Source organism: Schistocerca cancellata, chromosome 1 (genome assembly GCF_023864275.1).
Source record: "Schistocerca cancellata isolate TAMUIC-IGC-003103 chromosome 1, iqSchCanc2.1, whole genome shotgun sequence".
Lineage (NCBI taxonomy): Eukaryota > Metazoa > Arthropoda > Insecta > Orthoptera > Acrididae > Schistocerca > Schistocerca cancellata.
Window position 1 is genome coordinate 964543051 of NC_064626.1, and position 22464 is coordinate 964565514.

The 22464-nt window shown below is 41.1% G+C and overlaps 1 non-coding gene across 1 annotated transcript; it reads right to left on the reverse strand.

The window, feature by feature from the left end:
• Positions 1-599: 599 nt before the first annotated feature.
• On the reverse strand, positions 600-673 carry Trnat-ugu (transfer RNA threonine (anticodon UGU)). The gene has a single exon. It is a non-coding gene; the product is annotated as a tRNA-Thr (tRNA).
• Between the last annotated feature and the right edge of the window lie 21791 nt (positions 674-22464).

The window sequence follows — 22464 nt, forward strand, 5'->3', positions numbered from 1 at the left end:
TTGAAAGGGCACGGCCGAAGTCCTTCCCCATCCTTCCCCAATCCGATGAGACCGATGACCTCGCTGTCTGGTCTCCTCTCTCAAAACAACAACAACAGCTACCCAAGATGTATCATCTATCTTGTTTAGTGATGAAGCCACATTTACCAACCATGACCAGGTAAACTGCTGAAACATACACTATTTGTCTGCTGACAATTCGTGTTTCCATGGAGTGTAAACGTGTTATGTATGGAGTGAATCATCAGCTCACGGGGCTGTTTGTCGTAGACAGAAAACTGAACGCACAGAAGTGTTGCAGCCACTGGCAAGGCCATCTTCCACGGATGCTTGAAGATGTTCCTCTGCAGACTAGATGGAGCTGAAGGAACCAACATATTGGCTGTACACCCATAGTGAACGAAATACTACAACATGTCTTTACGAATGACCTCCAAATGGTTGGATTTGACGCACAGGGCCTCTATCTTGGCTGGCCCGTTCCCCAGATTTGCACCAGTATCCTTTTTTCCGTTGGGAAGGCTGAAATTACAATGAAATGAACACCATTAGCTGCTTACAGGCGTTGACATATGTCAACGGGGACAGATGGAAATGTATGCCCCGACCGGGACTCGAACCCGGGATCTCCTGCTTACATGGCAGACGCTCTATCCATCTGAGCCACCGAGGACACAGAGGATAGCGCGACTGCAGGGATTTATCTCTGACACGCCTCCCGCGAAACCCACATTCTCAACATATTGTCCCGCACTACATTCGTAATGCCTCCGCCCATTATACTCGTTACTCGCGGCGCGATGCCGATTCCCGTAAGAGTTCGGGCACTGTTTGTGCATTTGCACAGAGGAAAAAGGTGGTCAAGTGGCCGGTGAGCCTTAACTTTATACAGGGTGTTACAAAAAGGTACGGCCTAACTTTCAGGAAACATTCCTCACACACAAAGAAAGAAAAGATGTTATGTGGACATGTGTCCGGAAACGCCTACTTTCCATGTTAGAGCTAATTTTATTACTTCTTTTCAAATCACATTAATCATGGAATGGAAACACACAGCAACAGAACGTATCAGCGTGACTTCAAACACTTTGTTACAGGAAATGTTCAAAACGTCCTCCGTTAACGAGGATACATGCACCCACCCTCAGTCGCATGGAATTCCTGAAGCGCTGATGCAGCCCTGGAGAATGGCGTATTGTATCACAGCCGTCCACAATACGAGCACGAAGAGTCTCAACATTTGGTACCGGGGTTGCGTAGACAAGAGCTTTCAAATGCCCCCATAAATGAAAGTCAAGAGGGTTGGGGTCAGGAGAGCGTGGAGGCCATGGAATTAGTCCGCCTCCACCAATCCATCGGTCACCGAATCTGTTGTTGAGAAGCGTACGAACACTTCGACTGAAATGTGCAGGAGCTCCATCGTGCATGAACCACATGTTGTGTCGTACTTGTAAAGGCTCATGTTTTAGCAGCACAGGTAGAGTATCCCGTATGAAATCATGATAACGTGCTCCATTGAGCGTAGGTGGTAGAACATGGGGCCTAATCAAGACATCACCAACAATGCCTGCCCAAACGTTCACAGAAAATCTGTGTTGATGACGTGATTGCACAATTGCATGCGGATTCTCGTCAGCCCACACATGTTGATTGTGAAAATGTACAATTTGATAACGTTGGAATGAAGCCTCGTCCGTAAAGAGAACATTTGCACTGAAATGAGGATTGACACATTGCTGGATGAACCATTCGCAGAAGTGTACCCGTGGAGGCCAATCAGCTGCTGATAGTGCCTGCACACGCTGTGCATAGTACGGAAACAACTGGTTCTCCCGTAGCACTCTCCATACAGTGACGTGGTCAACGTTACCTTGTACAGCAGCAACTTCTCTGACGCTGACATTAGGGTTATCGTGAACTGCACGAAGAATTGCCTCGTCCATTGCAGGTGTCCTCGTCGTTCTAGGTCTTCCCCAGTCGCGAGTCATAAGCTGGAATGTTCCGTGCTCCCTAAGACGCCGATCAATTGCTTCGAACGTCTTCCTGTCGGGACACCTTCTTTCTGGAAATCTGTCTCGATACAAACGTACCGCGCCACGGCTATTGCCCCGTGCTAATCCATGCATCAAATGGGCATCTGCCAACTCCGCATTTGTAAACATTGCACTGACTGCAAAACCACGTTCGTGATGAACACTAACCTGTTGATGCTACGTACTGATGTGCTTGATGCTAGTACTGTAGAGCAATGAGTCGCATGTCAACACAAGCAGCGAAGTCAACATTACCTTCCTTCAATTGGGCCAACTGGCGGTGAATCGAGGAAGTACAGTAGATACTAACGAAACTAAAATGAGCTCTGACACGGAAATTAAGCCTTTCCGGACACATGTCCACATAACATCTTTTCTTTATTTGTGTATGAGGAATGTTTCCTGAAAGTTTGGCCGTACCCTTTTGTAACACCCTGTATGTACTAAGATGGTATCTGTTCTTTCGGACATGTCCGAAAGAACAGACACCATCTTAGTATATATAAATCTGAAATTTGCTGTCTGCAAGAGAATACCAACTACACTCGATGACATGCAACGACGTTTTACCGCAACCTGCTCGGAAATCTCCGCTGAAATGCTAGCACGTGTGTAGCAGTCGTTCCATACCCGACTGGTATCGCGTATTGCAGCTGCCGTTGGTCATTCTGAATATGTCCTGCGACAGTCAGTTGTCTCGTTACTAGTCAGAATCCACATAACTAGTGTACGCAATTGTGTTGTTTTTCAGTGACAGCTATCACACGAATTGTACATGTATCGGCGTGGGAACTTTCCAAAATACGATATATCGCACAGCACTCGCACAAGAATCCTGCAACAAACACTACTGATATTCTAATGTACTCTACTTTTAGTTTGTTAATGTCAATAGCTATTGTTTCATTTAAAAAATGTGTACCTGCAGAAAAAAGTACACTTTGTAAGTATTATTACAATCGGTATATTGGCTAACAAGAAGACCCCTGACAGCCAATCCATTCTGTGAAAACAGCACATCAATAGCACTTCCCATTTCCGCAATATTTTCGGTGCAAGTTTGAGATGATTCAACCTGTATATTGATCCTATCATTTGTATCAAGTGACAGGGGAGACTGAATTAGATATGGGGGAATTAACGGGGCAATGTCAGGTCGAAGCCATGTAGATATCTTGCAGAGAACCTATTACAATTGGGGACGGTGTCCGCTTCTGGAGTCGATTATCGTTTGCACAGTGGTAGCACGCCGGACCCAAACACAGTGTTTGCGGAGCGGCAAGCGCGTTGAGCGTTGAGCGATATTGGACGGGAGACGTCGCGCAGCCGGCGGGCGTGGATCGCGTAATCTGCTCCTCCGGCGGCGCCTGTCCCCACCCCAGCTCCCTGCCCCCACAACCCCTCCCCCTCCTCCTCCGCCGACCACTCCAGCCAGCACATTGTGTCACTGGAGCCCCCGTCAGCTGTGATGCGGGGAGCGACAACGGCGACCCGGGCCGCGGCTGCTGCATTCCTGGAATTGCGTTGAGGCGGCCCGAGTCCTCGTAAGCACTCGGCGGCAGCCGCGAGCCCACTATTGTCGTCCTCCGCCTGTCTTGTCACCTGCAGCGCTTCCTCTCTTGAAGCTGCCCCTCACTCAGTGCATGCTCTCGCTTCACCCTGCCCCCTCCCCACCTCTCCATCCCATCTAGATTACCCATCCATCTACATAAAACTACAACGACACAGTAGAGCAAGAAATGAAAGGGTCCAACTGCCTAGGAAATCAGATATTATTTTAATATTGCTTAAGTGTTCGAAAAATGCTTTAATAACTACTTTCAGTTACGGCAGCACCTGCCGCAGATTCTTTATCCTCTCAGCTTTTAAAACTGTTGTGACGGTAAATCAAAGTTCTTTATTATACACACATCGAAAACGTTTTCCATCACCTCGGTTCCGAGAGTTCTGGAACCTGTACAGAAAATTGGAATAGAGATCAACACAAACATCATTTCCGCCCCTTTTATTGCTCCTGAAAATCACACATTACGTTATGTACCACCATAAAGCGAGATCTTCAGAGGTGGTGGTCCAGATTGCTGTACACGCCAGCACCTCTAATACCCCGCAGCACGTACTCTTGCATTGGTGCATGCCTGTAATTGTCGTGGTATACTATCCACAAGTTCATCAAGGCACAGTTGGTGCAAATTGTCCCACTCCTCAGCGGCGATTGGGCGTAGATCACTCAGAGTGGTTGGTGCGTCATGTCGTCCATAAACAGTTCTTTGCAATCTATCTCAGGCATGAAACTTCCTGGCAGATTAAAACTGTGTGCCCGACCGAGACTCGAACTCGGGACCTTTGCCTTTCGCGGGCAAGTGCTCTACCAGCTGAGCTACCGAAGCACGACTCACGCCCGGTACTCACAGCTTTACTTCTGCCAGTACCTCGGGCACTTGCCCGCGAAAGGCAAAGGTCCAGAGTTCGAGTCTCGGTCGGGCACACAGTTTTAATCTGCCAGGAAGTTTCATATCAGCGCACACTCCGCTGCAGAGTGAAATTATCATTCTATCCCAGGCATGTTAGATAGGGTTAATGTCAGGAGAACATGCTGGCCACTATAGGTGATCGATTGCCCCTCCCGCCGGAGGTTTCAGTCCTCCCTCGGGCATGGGTGTGTGTGTTGTTCTTAGCATAAGTTAGTTTAAGTAGTGTGTAAGTCTAGGGACCGATGCCCTAAGCAGTTTGGATCCTTAGGATTTCACACACGTTTGAACATTTTTGGGGTTGATCGATGTTATCCGGAAGAAAGTCATTCGCAAGATGTGCACGATAGGGGCGCGAAATGTTGTCCAAGAAGACGAATGCCTCGCCAATATGATGCCGATATGGTTGCACTATCGGTCAGAGGTAGGGGCTATCCATTGCAGAAGTAGCCCTAGGGCGGTTTTTAGGGTCTAGCTCAAAAAAAGTTTTTGGCACTTAACTCGTTATTCATTCCCTTTTTTACATATCTGCGCAGATTCATTGGATAGTGGTTCATTGGATAGTGGTTTTCATTTTACGACTTACGTGACCTTTTTTTTAAAAATTTGTTTTGGTACTTAGGTACCATAATGCAGTTCTCGAGACCTAAACAACGCGTGCCATCGTGCTAAGTGGAGTAACTAGATCATTTGATTTCAACGAAAAGCCGGTTGGCTGACTCTTCTCAACTCTCTGCCTAAGTATATATATAGTTTGGTCTTTGGAAATGGTCGCCACTCTCAACTTGACACACGAGACAAAACTGCAAATGTCCGCTTACCTCACTTTTAGAGAGATCCTAGTTCCAACTACAGGACCGGAAACATAAAATGCTAGCCGTGCGGTCTGGGGCCTCTTGTTACGGTCAGGACGGCTGCCCCAGTCGGAGCTTCGAGCCCTCCCTCGGGCATGGGTGTGTGTGTGTTATTCTTAGCGTTAAGTTAGGTTAAGTTAGATTAAGTAGTGCGTAAGCTTAGAGACCGATGACATCAGCAGTTTGGTCCCATAAGACTTTACTACATATTTCCAGTTTCCATAAAATGCTCTACTAGATCTCCAAGATGCTCCTTCGAACATCCTTCACAATTTAAATAAACCAAAAATTTTGTGAAAACATTTCAAAGATGTGAAACTCAAAACATAACGCCATATTTACAAACTCCAATTTTTTACGTTGACCATATGGTTCACTCTTATTTCAATTAGCGACACATAAAGCGTTTCTTCGATCAGCACCTCCTCATGAAAATTGTTAGTTTCTAGAAATGATGTTAGGTCCTTACAAACAAAAGGAAAGAAAAAAAAAGAAAATTAGCTGATCGGCTATCACTATCGACAGCTCTGCTGTAAAACGCACGCACAATTCGTTGCAAAATGGTTCAAATGGCTCTGAGCACTATAGGACTTAACTTCTAAGATCACAAGTCCCCTAGAACTTAGAACTACTTAAACCTAACTAACCTAAGGACATCACACACATCCATGCCCGAGGCAGGATTCGAACCTGCGACCGTAGCGGTCGCGCGGTTCCAGACTGTAGCGCCCAGAACCGCTCGGCCACTCCGGCCGGCAATTCGTTGCATCGTAGAGCTTCTGTCCACCATGAATGCCCACTATTGATAGTTAGATTTTGTAAATTTCGTATCATCTCTCTGCTGTCGAATTCGGACAGCATCTACCCCGTCAGTCCAAGGCAGCGAACGTATGTTGTATAACAGTTCCTACACCGTACAGAACATCTTCCTAAAAGTCCAGGAAATGCTGACGCTCGTGTAATATAGTGCCCGCATCGCTTTTCCGACTGAAATCCAGAAAAAAATAGTTTTCCTCCGACATATCGTCCCTCGCAGGCTTAGAAATACGTGGAGTGATATTAAAATTAACACTTTCATCCTAGTTTCTTTGTAACTTACTCCGTGCCGTCTACACAGTTGCAAGTATTGAGGACAACTAACAGTATTCGTAGTGCGGTAATATTCTTCAGAAGTGGTCCACTATTGCGTCCCTATAGGCATACGTGTACCTTATTTCAGTGAAAGGCTGAAGTTTGTAATTTCAGTTCTTGTCGTTTTCTGGTACTAAATGTGGTTTCCAGCTCTGGTGGTACTTAATGGTATGGTTAACTTCAGGCTTTGAGTTTTAGACTATATCGGTTGTTTTGTTAAAAATAGTTTCGAATAATTATCCGTTTACGATTAATTTTTGATTTTCCCTTTATTTCTGGAGTAATACCACAGTTTTCTTCAGCAAAATGTCGTGGATAACCTCAGCGACACACGCAAGGACATGAAAATGTAGTTTCATGTACTGCTGTTGACTTAAGATCGCAGGCGTACTCGCTTTCGAGTGCGTGTAATTGTTGCTGTACACTGTTAGTAGGCACATTCTGAAGCTTTAGCGCCATCTACGAAACCACGAGTGCAGCTAAGAAGTGGTCACTGTTTACGTTTGATTCAGCTCTCAAGTATTCGAGCTCATTACCATTTTATGTCGGCTGCCAGGAGATTCAGTGAACTGAAATGGTAATTCGTGGGTAGCAGTCGATAAATTATTCCTAATAAGAAATCGTAATAGCCCTCACAATCTCTGTTCGTATCCTTTCTGCTCGGTTTAAGAATAGATTTTCAGCCTCGCGAAGATAGCTGTGATAAATATTTCAATATAGTCGGGGAATCTTGGCCATTATGCTGAAATATAATAGCAAGTGATGAATAAGGCTCGCAAGACGACAGAGAAATGAAAAAAAGCTCTGCGGTTATTTCATTTCACTTGGCGTTTGTTCTGGGAGAAGCAGAATTACACAACTTCACGAGCATCTATCTTGAGGGAGAATTTTGCAGAGCCTCCCCGAACAGGAAATGTAGACGACGCTGTGGAATTTTCTCGTAGAGAATATTTCTGCGGTGTAACTGGAAGGAGAAACAGGAAACCAAACCTGTCACAAAACACCTTCCACAATACTTTCCTAATTTTTTAAAATGCTTACAAGATCATTTAATTGTCTAGATCGCAAACAATATACAACATTAAATTTGTTAACTACTCTCGGTTGTTCGTACAACCATCCTTTGATCTAAAAGAACGACCAGAAAGAGAAAACTGTTTTAGGCAAAATTGACTTACGTCGTCTGCATGAATATACATATTTCAAGATAAATTAATGACAAACGAATCATGGTAAAGACACTGTGGCAACATACACGGTAGGTTTAGACCGTATCGTTTGCATATCTTGCTAATAAGTAAGAAAGGAAAAGTAGCTATCAGATTAACGTGAACCACAATCAGTTTTATGGCATTACAAAAATAGGGAAGCGATAAACGTGAAATATACGTGATTCTCATGTAAGAGACACTATCAGTAGAGTGTTGGCTATGGCAATGAAATAAAAAAATAGTACTACAGTCTTTTTTACAAAACAAATTTGGTTGCCAGGATCGATACGTTGACACTTGGATTACTAGTTTCGGCCATCCCCAATTGCTTAAAGGAAAACATGTCGAGGTTACAGACTTACGATCATACCTGTATAAAAACAAAGTAGCATAGCATATACAACAGCTCAAAACAACGTAGCAGAGCATATACAACAGCTCAATGACAAAAACTGAACTCCAGTGGTAGTTACATCTACAATGCATATACCACTCTGTTACATGAGCACTATACATTATGATGCATTTCTATTCATCTCGACTGATACTATCCAAAGTCAACTTATAATAATAAAAATTTTAATAAGTAGAATTTAAAATAAAAGTATTCCATAAAAAGGGGAAATATTACAATGACATGTCAGTGGTGCGATCATAAATAATGTACGAAAGGCACGAACAAGACAGACATATAACACACCTTGCCGCTTCGTGGTGTAACGTCGTGCTAGCTTCGACAGGGTAACTGACGACTGGATCTGGAGTATAATGGAGAGTCCTGAGAGGCTTTGGATTTTGTCCATCCATACGATGTGAATTTTATAAGAGTTATTATTTTAAAGAATATTATGTAGTCCTCATGTGACAGAATGGTGTAAGCGTTGTATGATGTAACTACCACTGCCCGGTTTTATGAGTATGTAATTTTTGTCTTTCAGCTGTTGTGGATGCCCTATTACATTTTCTTTATACAGGTATGACTGCAAGTCTCTAACCTCGACATACTTTCTTTTTATAGATCTGAGGATGGCAACACATATTGCCGAAATCAGTAATCTAGTAATACTCTTAATATAGCGATCATGGCAAATAAATTGGTTTTCGAAACAAGGATACGTTACGAAGTTACATATCACCTGTTGCGTTCAGTGATAAAGTTATCTAACCATGAAAAAGAGTGAAATAAATCAACATAAAAGATATAAGTTGCAATAAACAGGGCCCATAAACATACCATGCTTATTAAAACTGCACTTGAGTATGACTCTATACATCGTTACAAAACGTAACTTGTCGAAACCAAGAACACAAATATAGATGGATGCAAAATACGTGAAACTTTATGTGACTCATTCGGATCCATTAACTGAAAAAAAGCTGTGTTGCGAAGGCCTATCAAGAATTGCTAGATAAGCCCGCAGATGGCGTGCAAGTACGCACACTTACAAAACTGTCGTCGCTTCTGTCTATAAGCTGGTCGTAGGTTGTGTTCCAAAAATGAACAGCATAGAGACAGAAGTGATGACACTTTCTTCAGGACCTGATCATCATTTTGCAGGACAATGCTCAAGCACGTACAGTGCAAGCTGTTACTGATTTGTTTAACAGATGGGGCTGCTAAGTGTTATACCACCTACTGCACTCCCCTGACTTAAGCCCTCGTAAATTCTACTCGATTTCTAAACTGAAGGAAACACTTCACGACATTCGCTTCAGGACTGCTACAAATTCGTCGGGCAACAGACCGCGCCGTTCGAACTGTCAACACAACTGGCACTGCAAAGAGTATCTACGACTTCCACATCTCTGGCAACACGTTATACACAATGCTAGTGACTACTTTGAAGGTCAGTAAAACTTTGAAACATGTATGTATTTTGTACGAGCTGTAAATAAATAGTTGCCACTATTAAAGTTCCAACCCTCGTATTAGCGCAATACTTTGGCACACTACTAAACTCTGATAAACCGATACAGATCCAAGAATTCGAGAAGCCAGAACTCAACCTCGATTCCAAACCGCCAAGATACGAGGAGATCGTGAAAATAATAAAATCACTGAAAAATACGAGAGCACCTGGAGAAGGGGGGCTGATTGCGGAAATCTGCAAATTAGACCACGAACGCATCATACTCAAGGCACACAAAATCATCAAAAACACCTGGGAAACACAAAACATACCATAAGAATGGAAGTCTACGATAATACACCCCTTCCACAAGAAAAGAGGCAAAACAGACCCTAGGAACTGTAGAGGAATTTCCCTTCTGCCAGTGACATACAGGGTTCTATCAAAAACTCCGTTAAATCGGCTAGAGCCTCAAATAGATCCGCAAATAGGAGAATATCAAGGAGGTTTTAGAAAGGGAAGACCATGCAGTGAACACATCTGGTGCATGAGAACAATACTGACGATAAGAAAGCCCAGGATCAGTACAATTACATTCGTCAACTTCAAGAAGGCCTACGACTCCATAGAAAGAGAAACACTCTTCAATACACTGGGGGAAATGAAGCCGGACAACAAAATCAGAAATCTAATCCAAGAAACGTTAAAAAATACAACAACCAAAGTGACATTTATGGGAGAGATCTCGGAATCATTCTAAGTCAAGACAGGAGTGAGGCAGGGAGGGGGCCTGTCATCCTTTCTATTTAACTCGCTTTTGTAGAACATTATCAGGACATGAGGCAAAGGAGTCAATGGGGTGAAGATGGGGAGACACAAGAATAAAAACTGCAGAAATGAAACACATCCTACCATCTAATTTCGTATTCGTAGTGATAAAGTTATGACCCCTTAACGGAGAACAGTAGCTAAAAAAAGGGAACAGATTTAATCAACTTAAAAAGCCAAGGACTACAACATAAATTTTTAATATTTGAATACAGAAGAAAAAAACATTAAGACAAGCCATCAAAATAACAAACAGATCTTGAAAGACTTCCAATGAGGATGATTTACTCTGCATCGTTGTATGTTTTATCCTCTTGGTTTCGAGAATTTACATTTTGCAAAGACGTATTGAGTCATATTCAAGTGCAATTTTAGTAAGCCTGGTAGCTTCGTTTCTTTTTCGTCATGTTCTCTTTTAATTGCAAATTATATCTTTTATAATGATTTCTTTCATTATTTTTAGTGAAGTTGTTTGTTTCTTTTATCGCCGTAGGTTTAGAATCACTCTTTTTTACCTCGCTGGTATAGCCAACAGTGTACTGATGTTGTCTTCTGCATGATTGCATGAGAATTGTATATACGTTCATTACTTTCCTGTTTCTGTAATGGTTCTTTCTTACTTAGTAGGAAGATATGCAAACGATGCGGTCCAACCTTACTGTGTATTTTGAAGCAATGGCCTTACGACGATTGGTATGTCATTTATTTTCGTGCGTTACTTTGTCTTGAAATACCTATATTCCTGACGACTGTTTAAGTCAATTTTACTTACAGATTTTTTTCTATATCTGCTTATTCTTTCGTATCTGGTTATGTCGACCACCAAAACTAGTTATGGAATTTAATTTCGTATATTGTTTGCGATCTGCAAAATTAAAACATTTTGTATTAAGTTATTTAAAAATTCTCTGAAAATATTTAAGATCACCTTCTCTGTTTCCTAGTAGTATCATGTATTACTAATTATCCGTAATACATCGTGACTCAAGAACCTTCTCCATAGGATGGATGGAAAGAATGTGCTTCCTGAAACGCCGCAGACGACGTATGGCTTGCAGCTGTTAGTACTCTAAAAGATTTAGTTACTCTGATCTGCGGCGGAAATTGTCTCATATGCAACCTCCATGTGCTCAAGGGGAACCATTAAAGAACAATTTTAAAACCGGAGCAGCTACAGCTAAAATAGTTATATATGGTGCATCTACCAACTCATAAATTAGAACAGGTATTTAAATGCAGATTTTAGAACTATTAAAATATAAAACTGACCGAAGAGACCAATAATTCGCTGTGGCTGTACTTATTTAAGTCGATTAGACACCCAGACAACCGGTTTCGCAACTTTTAATTTGCATCTTCATGATGTGTATCTGTACTTTGATAATGGAGAAGTAAAGTTTTCTGACAAATCTTAAGGTACTGATGAACAGACTTAAACAAGGAAGAAAATAATACGCATCTAGTTAGGAAACTAGGTGTTGATGACTTACGCCCCAGAAAGAAAGGGCCTATACGTATTTAATACATAAGACTTGTGATTTCATACCAAAAGAAAATTATTTACAGGTGCTATGCCATATGATACAGGAAGTTGTTACAGAATACAGCAGAGTTACTGTTGTCGTGGCTAGGAAAAGTTCACAGCCTCCATCATTGATAAAAACCATCATCAGTAATGAAAATCCAGTCTAAAAAACGAAGGAATAGGATTAGGACCTGATCCTTGATTAAAAAATAGTGAAGCAGTGACTAAAATGAAAAAAAAAGAGATGGGGATGGTCCCCATGTAACGAGGAACAACTGTCAAGAACGAGACTGGCTTGTGTTAAAAACACGAACTGTCATCACTTTTCCGATTAAAACTATTCATTTGGGCCTATGTCAAGCAGCGGACGATGCCACTCGTATAGGTTATCCATGAAAGTTTTGGGTCCTGAGGTGACTGAAAGATAAAATAGTGAAGAAAACTAATAAAATTAATGTATTGAAATACTAAAAAATTATTTTGAACATGTTTTTGGGCCACCATGATCAAAAGGAAGAAGCTGATGCTGAGTTCAAACTTACTGAAAGCCGACACGCTTATGTATGTGTTTGTCACCAACATAACAATAATCGTAGCAGCTGAGAACACGAATATGAGGCGACCAGTGTGTTGTCGGAGCGTGTGCGGTGGCTGCCATAGGGGCAGTTTTATATTATAAGAGTCTTAACACATGTGTGAACTGGTCGATCAATCTTGTATAAACATTAAAGAAATTTGATTTTGCATGCACTTACAGCTCGCAAAACAGCAGGCCTACTTGTACTTAATACATTATTTCTTTTTACACGTTTTCGTTCAAATTTAATTCAAATGGCTCTGAGCACTATGAGACTCAACTGCTGAGGTCATTAGTCCCCTAGAACTTAGAACTAGTTATACCTAACTAACCTAAGGACATCACACACATCCATGCCCGAGGCAGGATTCGAACCTGCGACCGTAGCAGTCTCGCGGTTCCAGACTGCAGCGCCTAGAACCGCACGGCCACTTCGGCAGGCCACGTTTTCGTGTTATTATTCAAATACAAATGTGTATATTTTGATATTTTGTTGTCAACCCTAATTAATTCAAATAGTGTATAATAATATGCTTGGAAACTATTAACAACAGTTTTTTAAGGATGAAGTAAACACGCTGAAAACGTCACGGTCTTTGCGCTGCTTACTAACCAAACATTAATAATGAAAGACTGTCTGAATGGTACGCGAGAGCGTGAGTGAGGAGTCGCAAGTTTACAGTGAAAGGGGTCGAACGAGAAGTAACAGTTAGAGCGTAAGATTAAGCTTTATAGATATAACGTGCAGGCAGCAGAATGGGCCACAGTACGAAGTTTTGTGAAGAAGTGAAGTGTGTGGCCAAATCTATTGAAATTTGCCCGTAGCAGGAAAAAGGGCACGTTGTCTTCTAACTGTTAGCGCCATGCCACTAAGTCGCGCCAGCAGCAGTTCCACCTCAGAGTAAGTCTGTGCCGTTTCAGACGTTTGCATATGTACAGTATAAGGCTTACCAGTGTTCTAGGAATAATACAGTACTTCTGTGAACTTTAATTCTTGTTCTGTTTTAATGATTTTCCCGCTTGATTGTTATCAACAGAAGGATCCTGTTCCTATCATTGTAATAACCATGTGTCACATTAAAGAAAAAAGAATAGCACTTTAAATTCCTGAATGGCATTCTAATGAAATGATAAAGCTTACAAGTTACAGAATTAATTCAATTTTTTAATTTAATTACTTTCATTGCATTGCTGAAAAGAAAAATTATTGAGTATCAGAAGCTATTATTATGGCAATGTAAAAGGGTATACATGCTTAAAATGTATTTAATCATATATATTTATTGATTTGTTGTATGATGTTGGCTTCGGTATTTCGGCGTTATGTTTCAATTGCAGCTGATGGTGACATAATTAGTGCTTGAATACTATATTACTGGGAATGAGTTTTTTGGCTGGAAAGATGTGGTTAATAAAATCTAAAGACAGTGAATATTATAGTGAAGTAACGTTTACCATTTATTTCCTCGTTACTTGCTGCAGATATTTTATGTCTTTGGATTTTAATGATTCTAAAGCGTTCAATACAATGATAATTACCTCTGAGATATTTTATGACCTCTTGCATTTTCGTACATTGGTCGTTGTCTCCAACACACGTTGCACTAATTGTTATGTAAATTTAATTTTAAAGCAACGTAGGCAGGTTTCACAGCTTTTGTCCTTTGGGTGTGGCGACTTTTACCATTTCATTAAACAACTACAGCTTCAATAAATATCCGATTCGTAATCAATAACAGATTCGTTAATTAATAATATATTAATCCACATAACTGAACATTTTTTGTATCACATCGTTAGTTATGCAGTATCATTATAGCAAGTTCGTTCTGTCGTAACATATTATTGGAACTCTTCCCTTATCTGAAAATTACAGAACATAAGATTACACGTGTTTTTGATGTACTGGAGAGTGCACGTAAGTTACACACTGATGATTGTTATATGTCTGCCTGATGTGGGATTGTTATTAAATACATTCGTCGATTTTTAATCTACGTCTAGTTGCAGTCTGTTTAATGTCTGACTAAGAAATATTCTGTAACCATTTTAACTGCCACTTTGTCCCTCCGACGTCGGTGTCGCCTATATTGTAGCTATGTCTGTAAATAAACGCCATACGAGAAGACCTGCAGGAAATTTAATTTACTCGCAATTGGTTTCAAACAATTACGGTCGCTGTCAACTACTTCGTGGAATGCTTGTCATATTAGACTAAATACGTCCTGACAGCAGTTTTTTACCATCTACCGAGATTAAATTAAATTTTTTGCAGCAGCTACTGTTGGTTATTTACGTTTATTGCTAGTGAAAGTGAAACGATCTGAGAATACATCACAGCAGTTATGACGCAAAGAATCGTACGAGAAACAGCAAAATACGAAATAAATTGTAAGTTGTGTCGCAACACTAAATTTATCTGTATTGCTTAAGCATACTTGTTACATAGTAGAAATTAAGTTATAGTTGAAACATACTCACTGGGTTTAATCTTTCTCTCCACATCTACTTCTGTCCTACGCAAGATACCGTGTGGTGTGTGGCGGAGCGTACGCGAAGCACTGCGATCATTTCTTGTTCACTCGCGGATGGTCCACAAATAGAAAGCTTGTCTGTATGCCTCTACGTATTGCCGAGATTTCTTCAATGCGGCCTTCGACGGAATATAACTCAGAGTAAGTAACATAAGAGATATGTTGAAAAAATTCTGGAACAATCGTAATTTCGCGCTAATAGTGTGTTGGAGAGAAATGTGGTTGGTATCCTTGCAAACGCCTGTGTTTAATGTGTAACAGCAGGTAGTTTCATTGTTGTGTTTCTATTATTTGTTGTTCAGTGCTGTATTGACTAGAATATTGTGTCACACAGTTTTCGGATTTCGAGATGGCAGGATTACAGAAGCAACGTGTCAGGATTACGTTACATTTTGCGTGAAACTCAAGAAAAACTTTGCAGAGACACACCAAAATATGCAGAAAGCCTATGATGATGAGTGCTTAAGCCATACTCGGTGTGGCGAATGGTTCATACGATTTAAGAATGGCCAGACGGAACATAAGGATCATCCTCGTTCAACGTATCCTTCGACGTTCACCGACGCCGCTCTTGCCAGGAGCGTCAACGAAATCGTCAATGCCAGTAGAAGACCGACTGTCAGACAGACTGCAGACGAATATAACATTTCAGTTGGATCACATCTTGAGATCCTGACACGGCATTTTGGAATGTATCGTATTGCTGCCAAGTTAGACTCACGGTTCATGAGTCACTCTCATCTCAACAACATACCTCGTAGCTAAAGAAATTAAAATGTCTAAATTATGATTTATATTTCGGTTCAATTCACGTAGTTGTAATTTATCAGTACACAAAACAAAAGAAATGGCACGAAAATTACGATGCGTTCTAAAAGAACAAGCACTGCAATATGATGTTTTAGAACATCACACTCTAAAGACGAAGAAAGGTCACCGTGACCATGCCCGCAACGTTGGTTTTACCAGTAATAGTTTTATGACGTTTTACCATACCCAGTGGAAAAAGTAACTTACATCTTAATCCACTCAAAAGTATTTCTGATATTACTCTAAGAGTGGGTTACCTGCATCTTCAATTGTAGGTTTCTTGGCATAGTTGCAAAGGAGAAGATAATGAAGTTGAACCTATATCGTCGTCTTTCGCTGACATGTATTGATATTTCACTCACTATATTACTGCCTTTAAATTTTAAAAATCCTCTTAAGATACTAGATACTGTACCTATTCATATCATAGCCTATACATTCGGCACTCATTTCTGCCACTACATATATACTGCGCTCTACTGGGCACGCCGTAAGTCAGTGCGCCATGATAGAGTCCGACAGCAGGGAAAAGTATATGACTAGGAAACTATTCAGACTACAGCACGCAGTTTTGCTTTAGAACAACTTTCTGTGTAAAGAAACAAAATTTTAGCTTCCTACAAGTACCAGTATTCAATGCCTTATTACATTAATGGATATGTAAAGTTAAAGACGAAAATGGTAATACCAAGAACGGACTAAGCAGTCATCGAATACACTAAATTGTGAAACTGTAACACACTACGAAGTTGCAAAGAATCAAAAATCGTTTTCTAATCAATATGTACACAAATACTACGATTTGATCATCACAGTAGTAACAAAACCTATTGAACGTCTTTGCTATTTACAGAAAATTTAATTTCTCATGTTTTTGTAAATTTTTCATTTTAGTTTGATAACTGGACAGTACCTACTTTCTCATTCAAAATACAATTTTGTAGACCAGTTTAGGCAAGTGTGACTGTCTATCATCATGAATAAGCAAGGAAAGTTCCGACACACGAGCGTTTTACACAAGTTCTGAAGTTACACATTTTTATTCGGTGTGAAGCTCTTGACAGCTCTTGTGCGCGAAGAGCCCTTCGTTTGGATGGGCAGTAACACCGCCTACATATCTTAAATTTCTGTCAAGGCTGCACTCGTGTTAACACGACGTGTTTTAACAACCACAGCATGTTTGGACACAGCAGTTACGTTGTCAAAAGCATGGCACCTGTACGTCGGCCCTGATATTTGAACATTTACATGATACAGCAACGGAAAAAGAGTAATGAAAATTCCCTTGCCACACCTGAATTAACACGTACAGCTCACCAACACTATGTTCCGTCACTCAGAGATGAACAGACGTTAAAAGTCGCTGTTCCAACTGACGAAATACGCAAAGTGATGAAAGTGCAACGGCTGGCTATATTTATATCACCATGTAACAACTTCCTCTGGAAGTAAAGCACTTTAAAAGGAACAGGAAACTTACTAATGTTAGAAGCACTGGGGAATTTTTTCTTTCTTTCTTTTTTTCTCTGTTGTCAATGATACGAGCTGGCAATCATTAGAACCGACAATTTATCTGCTAAGAGACTCGATAAAATACTAGTACACAAACAATTAATTTAAGGTAACTCGGCAATGTCATTATCTTCTGATATGCATCCATGTACTGTGAATTTACATTTTAGAACCTAATCACATTTAAGAACCTTCAACATCGCAGCGCGTCAGCAATCGTTGGTTAATATCTTAAAAAACTAAAAACCCGCCTCGATTGCGAAAAAAGCACCTAGTGTTAACCCAGATTTCGGCGTAGATAACTACACCTTCTTCAGAACAACAAGAAAACCCACAAGTGCCTAAGAAGACCTTTGTCAGCAAAATAGTTTTTCCAGCCCTGAATAAGACTCAAGATTTTAAGAATACTGTGGCTCAATCAAGCGCACCAACGTCCAGGTATTAACATAAATACACCCATCTTGCCAAATCCTCAAACGAATCGTCAAGAATACTTAAGGTTTCATACGATAAACGTGAATAACCGAACCGCCTTCAGAATACTTATAATTTCAGTTCATCTCTTAATAGGTGACAGGTACCGCTAGATTCCACTACACAGAACAGCAGTTAAGGTGCGTGTTACCCGGACGGAAAGGTTTAAATCAGGCCGCTCATCACTTTCTTTTTTAACACAGACACAACTGCCGCAAAACTAGCAAATCAAATCATTATCTACACGTTTTCCATTCTGAAAACAGAATCACAAGACTCATTTAGGCAAGACGGCAGTTAAGGAAAAGGTTAAATTCAACTGACTTTCAGTAATGTGACGTCAGACTCACTTTTGATAAACAGAAGCCACCTGGCACTTTACAGTGATCGAAATACAGATTAGTAGTACACAGTACCAAGAGTTACACTTTCAGATTTGTTCACCAAAGAAATCTGATCGGAGCTTCGTTTTTCACTACCCAACAATTCATATACCAGACATGGTGCACTTAATTCCCGAAGCTGTATTGTCCACAATCAGTGGTTTTTACACAATCACCCTCTGGCCACAGGCAAGACATATCGACAGCCCATTTCCGCCTTTTCGCTGGCAGCTCGACACATCGCAGTTCCACTCTCCAGAACCAGTGAACCAGAACTGTCCCACCGTCACGCTACGGTCGCATGTTCGAATCCGTCCTCGGGCATGGATGTGTGTGGTGTCCATAGGTTAGTTAGGTTTAAGTAGTTCTAAGTTCTAGGGGACTGATGACCTCATAAGTTAAGTCCCATAGTGCTCAGAGCCATTTTTTTGCCCCACTGTCAAACTTGCCAGAGCGCTTTCACATCCCGCTCACCAAAGTGGCCGTGAAAGATCCTCGCGGCGGGTTGCCATGATCGATAGTGATTGGATATCGATGAGCTGCGGCACGATCATATAGACTGAACAGTGTGGGCGAAAGGCTTCATCCCTGTCTCATAACCTTTGTAATACGAGCACTTCGTTCTACGTCTTCCTGTGTTATTGTTCCATTTTGGTTCTTGCACTTACTATATATTACTTGTTTTCCCAAATAGCGTTTCTTCATTTTTAGTCTTACATCCATTACCAACCGCAATGCCAGAAATGCCTCTCTGGTGCCTTTACCTTTCCCAAAGCCAATGTGATCATCATCTAACGTATTGTCATTTTTCTTTTCCATTCTTCTTTATATTATTCCCTCCCCCCCCCCCCACAATGATTTTTCTAATTCTGATAGAATGTTATTCCTTCTGCGTTATTCTACTTTAAGTCTCCAAACCCCTTTTAAATTCTAATGCCGTATCTCTTCCCTGTCGACACTGATTCTTCTTACACCAAGTTCACTCAGTCCTTCAATGCACTCTTTCTACCTATCCGCTCGTTCCTCTGCTTTTAACTGTGGAGTTATCATTACATTCTAAATGTTACAGCCCTTCCACCGAAAGCTGTTTTCACTTTTCTATATGTTGTGAGTCCTTCCCATAATCATTTAATTTTTAATTTCTTCACTTTTTCCTACAGGCATTTGGCCTTATCTTCCCTGCACTTTATATTTATTTCGTTCCTGACATATTTCTGTATTCCTGAATTTCCCCAAACATTTTTCTACTTCCTTCTTTCGTCGATCAACTGAAGTATTTCTTGTTACCCAAAATTTCTTTGCAGTTACCTCCTTTGTACCTACGTTTTTCTTTCCATCTTCTGTGACAGCCCTTTTTACTGACATCTATTGCTCTTTAACGGATATACTTACTGAATTATTCGTTATCGTAGTACATACGGCCGCAGAGAACTATTCCTTATTGAGGTATCTACAGACTTCGAGAACATAAAGTATTTCTCTTCATTTCTTAGTACTTCCGTGTCCCACTTCATGCGTACTTTCTTCTGGCTAGTCTCTTAAACTTTATCCTATTCTGCATCACTACTAATTTGTAATCTGCGTCTTTATATGTTCGTGTCTACGCCTTACAATCCAGTATCTGATTCAAGCATCTCAGCCCGACTTTGATGTAATCTAACTGAAATCTTACCGTTTCTCCCGGCCTTTTCCAATTACACCTCTTGTGATGCTTTATTCGCTATTACTTTATTCACTATTGCTAACAGATATTTAGTGCTGACTCAGTTCGGATTTTTTCCATCGCCCTTTACGTATTGATTTATGTGACGTCGACAATGATACCTGAACTGTTGTTGTCGGTGTTTGTATGCTGTCAATTCTCATGATAACAACCCCGTCTCTGAAGTGTTCGCAGAAACTCAAATTCTGCCCTGCGTTCCCATTCATAATGAATCCTACTCCCGTTATATCATTTGCTGCTCATGCTGATATTACCTACATTCGTCTGACCAGATGTCCTTGTGCTCTGTCCATTTCAATTCACTTATCATATAATTTAGCGATTACATTTCATTTTTCAGATTTTCTAGCTTCCCTACAACGTTCAAACTTTTGACAATCCACGCCTCGACTCGTAAAACGTTACCTCAGAAAGAACTAGGAGAAAACTGCCGCAACTTTCATAGTGTCATAATTTACATAACACAGGGTGACAAGGTGGGGAAAATAAAAGTGGCCCGGAGAACAGAGTTCAGTAGTACAAACAAACAGAGCAGAGGGAAGACAGCACTAATCTAACTATAGCAGATCTTGAAAGTGACCATCATCTATCTCTTGGCACTTAGGAACCCTGGTCTGAAAGTTGCTGAAGGATGATCGAAGCTGGACTGCTGGAATGCGATCTCATCCCAAACGTTCTGCTGTAGTTCTTGAGACTGTGAGGGTTTTTTGTGATTCACCTTCGACTTCAGGGCTCCCCACACAAAGTAGTCGCACACTGACAGATCAGTGACCTGGGTCGCCAACTAGGGTGGCGAGGCGTGATCATTAAATGTGCTCCAAGATTCGGGTGGCTGTATGTGCAGTTGTTACATCCTGTTGAACGTAGGTTTTCTCCTCCTCTGTTAACGCTGCCACAGAGTCACGTCCAATCGCACCCACTCCTCCGGTCCACTTCTATTTGTCCCACCCTGTATAAAATAAAAGTGTGCATTCACCACTATCAGTATTTCACTAAGCATATGACCGAGAACCTACGCCTGCAAACTATGTCTGTGTGGGGATGTAAAGCAAGGGAGTGCCGTTTATTTGAAGTCGATTCCGCCTACGTTCGGGAAGCCGGCTTTTTTTGTTTGTTTTTTTTAATTTTTATATTTTTGGTGAAAAGAGTGTCTTTCTGTAGTGTCTCACTCAACTTCCTGTTATTCTTCGCTTCTATATGTGAACTCACAGTTATTCTTCTCTTCTACATGTGAACTCACAAACAGTGTTGGGCATTTTGTTTGCAGCAGATACGCTCGGCTTGTGAATGTATCTCATCAGCTGGGTGCAGTGATACCCGTTAGGCGTCAACCGAATCCACTTGTGAAGGACCTGACGAAGCACATGAGCACGTGAAAACTATTCTTTATTAAATGTAGTTTGCAATCGGCAGTAATTCTTTCAATTTGATGGAGTTTTTTGTTTTGATACTTTTTTATACTCCTGAAGTCAGCTATGAAATTTAGAAATTTATATGGAGGAATATAAACGCATCTACATTTTCTTTTTTCTTTTTTTTATGGGGGATCCTTGATGCCCAAGGGACCCACTTCCTTTCCCCTTGGATCCGCGCTTGCTTATGTACTTCTCCAAACTATTAAGAGACATGAAGACTAATGTGAATAATGCTTCCTTGATCTTACAGTGTTACTTCACTTACAGTATCAATTCGTGTGAAACTAAGTGAAGCATTGTCTTGGTGAATGTACAGGTCGCTTGTGTCGTATTTTAAGCGTAAAAATGGATGCACTTGGTTGTATATCTCGAGGGTCTGACTTACGTTTCTGCCTTGGCGTGACCAAGGTCATCGGTCTTCATTGTTTTGATATTTTACTTGCCCTAAATCATTTATATTTCATTACAAAGGCGTCATTTCGTAGAATACTGGAGAAGTGGTAGCAATCGCATGAAAAAACTGCTGATTTACATTTGTTATGGAAATATAGTATTGGAGTATTTCTGTAGGAAGAAAGTGTATTTCAGTTTCGTTTATATAACTGCTAGGTGAATAACAGGCGTTGTCTGGGCTTGTATTTATTACAGTTCCATTAGCCAATCTCTTCCTTTCCTGTCTATCTCCCCATCTCTTCCTCTCCCCCCCCCCCACTTCTCTGTCCATCAACTTTTCCTCCTTCTCTCTTTCCACCGCCTCCAACATCCCCCCCCCCCCCCCGGTCCCTCAATTCCCTGTATATCTTCTCCCCTGCCGGAGACTGTGACCGAGCGGTTCTAGACGCTTAAGTCCAGAACCGCGCTGCTGCTACAGTCGCAGGTTCGAATCCTGCCTCGGGCATGGATGTGTGTGATGTCCATAGGTTAGTTAGGTTTAAGTAGTGCTAAGTTCTAGGGGACTGATGGCCTCAGATGTTAAGTGCCATAGTGCTTAGAGCTACTTGAACCATCATTCTCCTCTCCTGTGTCCACTTCCTATTCCTCTTCTCTCTGTCGATTTGCTCTTCTTTCTTTTCTGTGTCCATCTCATCCTCTACCACTCTCTGTACCGTACAATGTTATAATTTTGTAGGTAT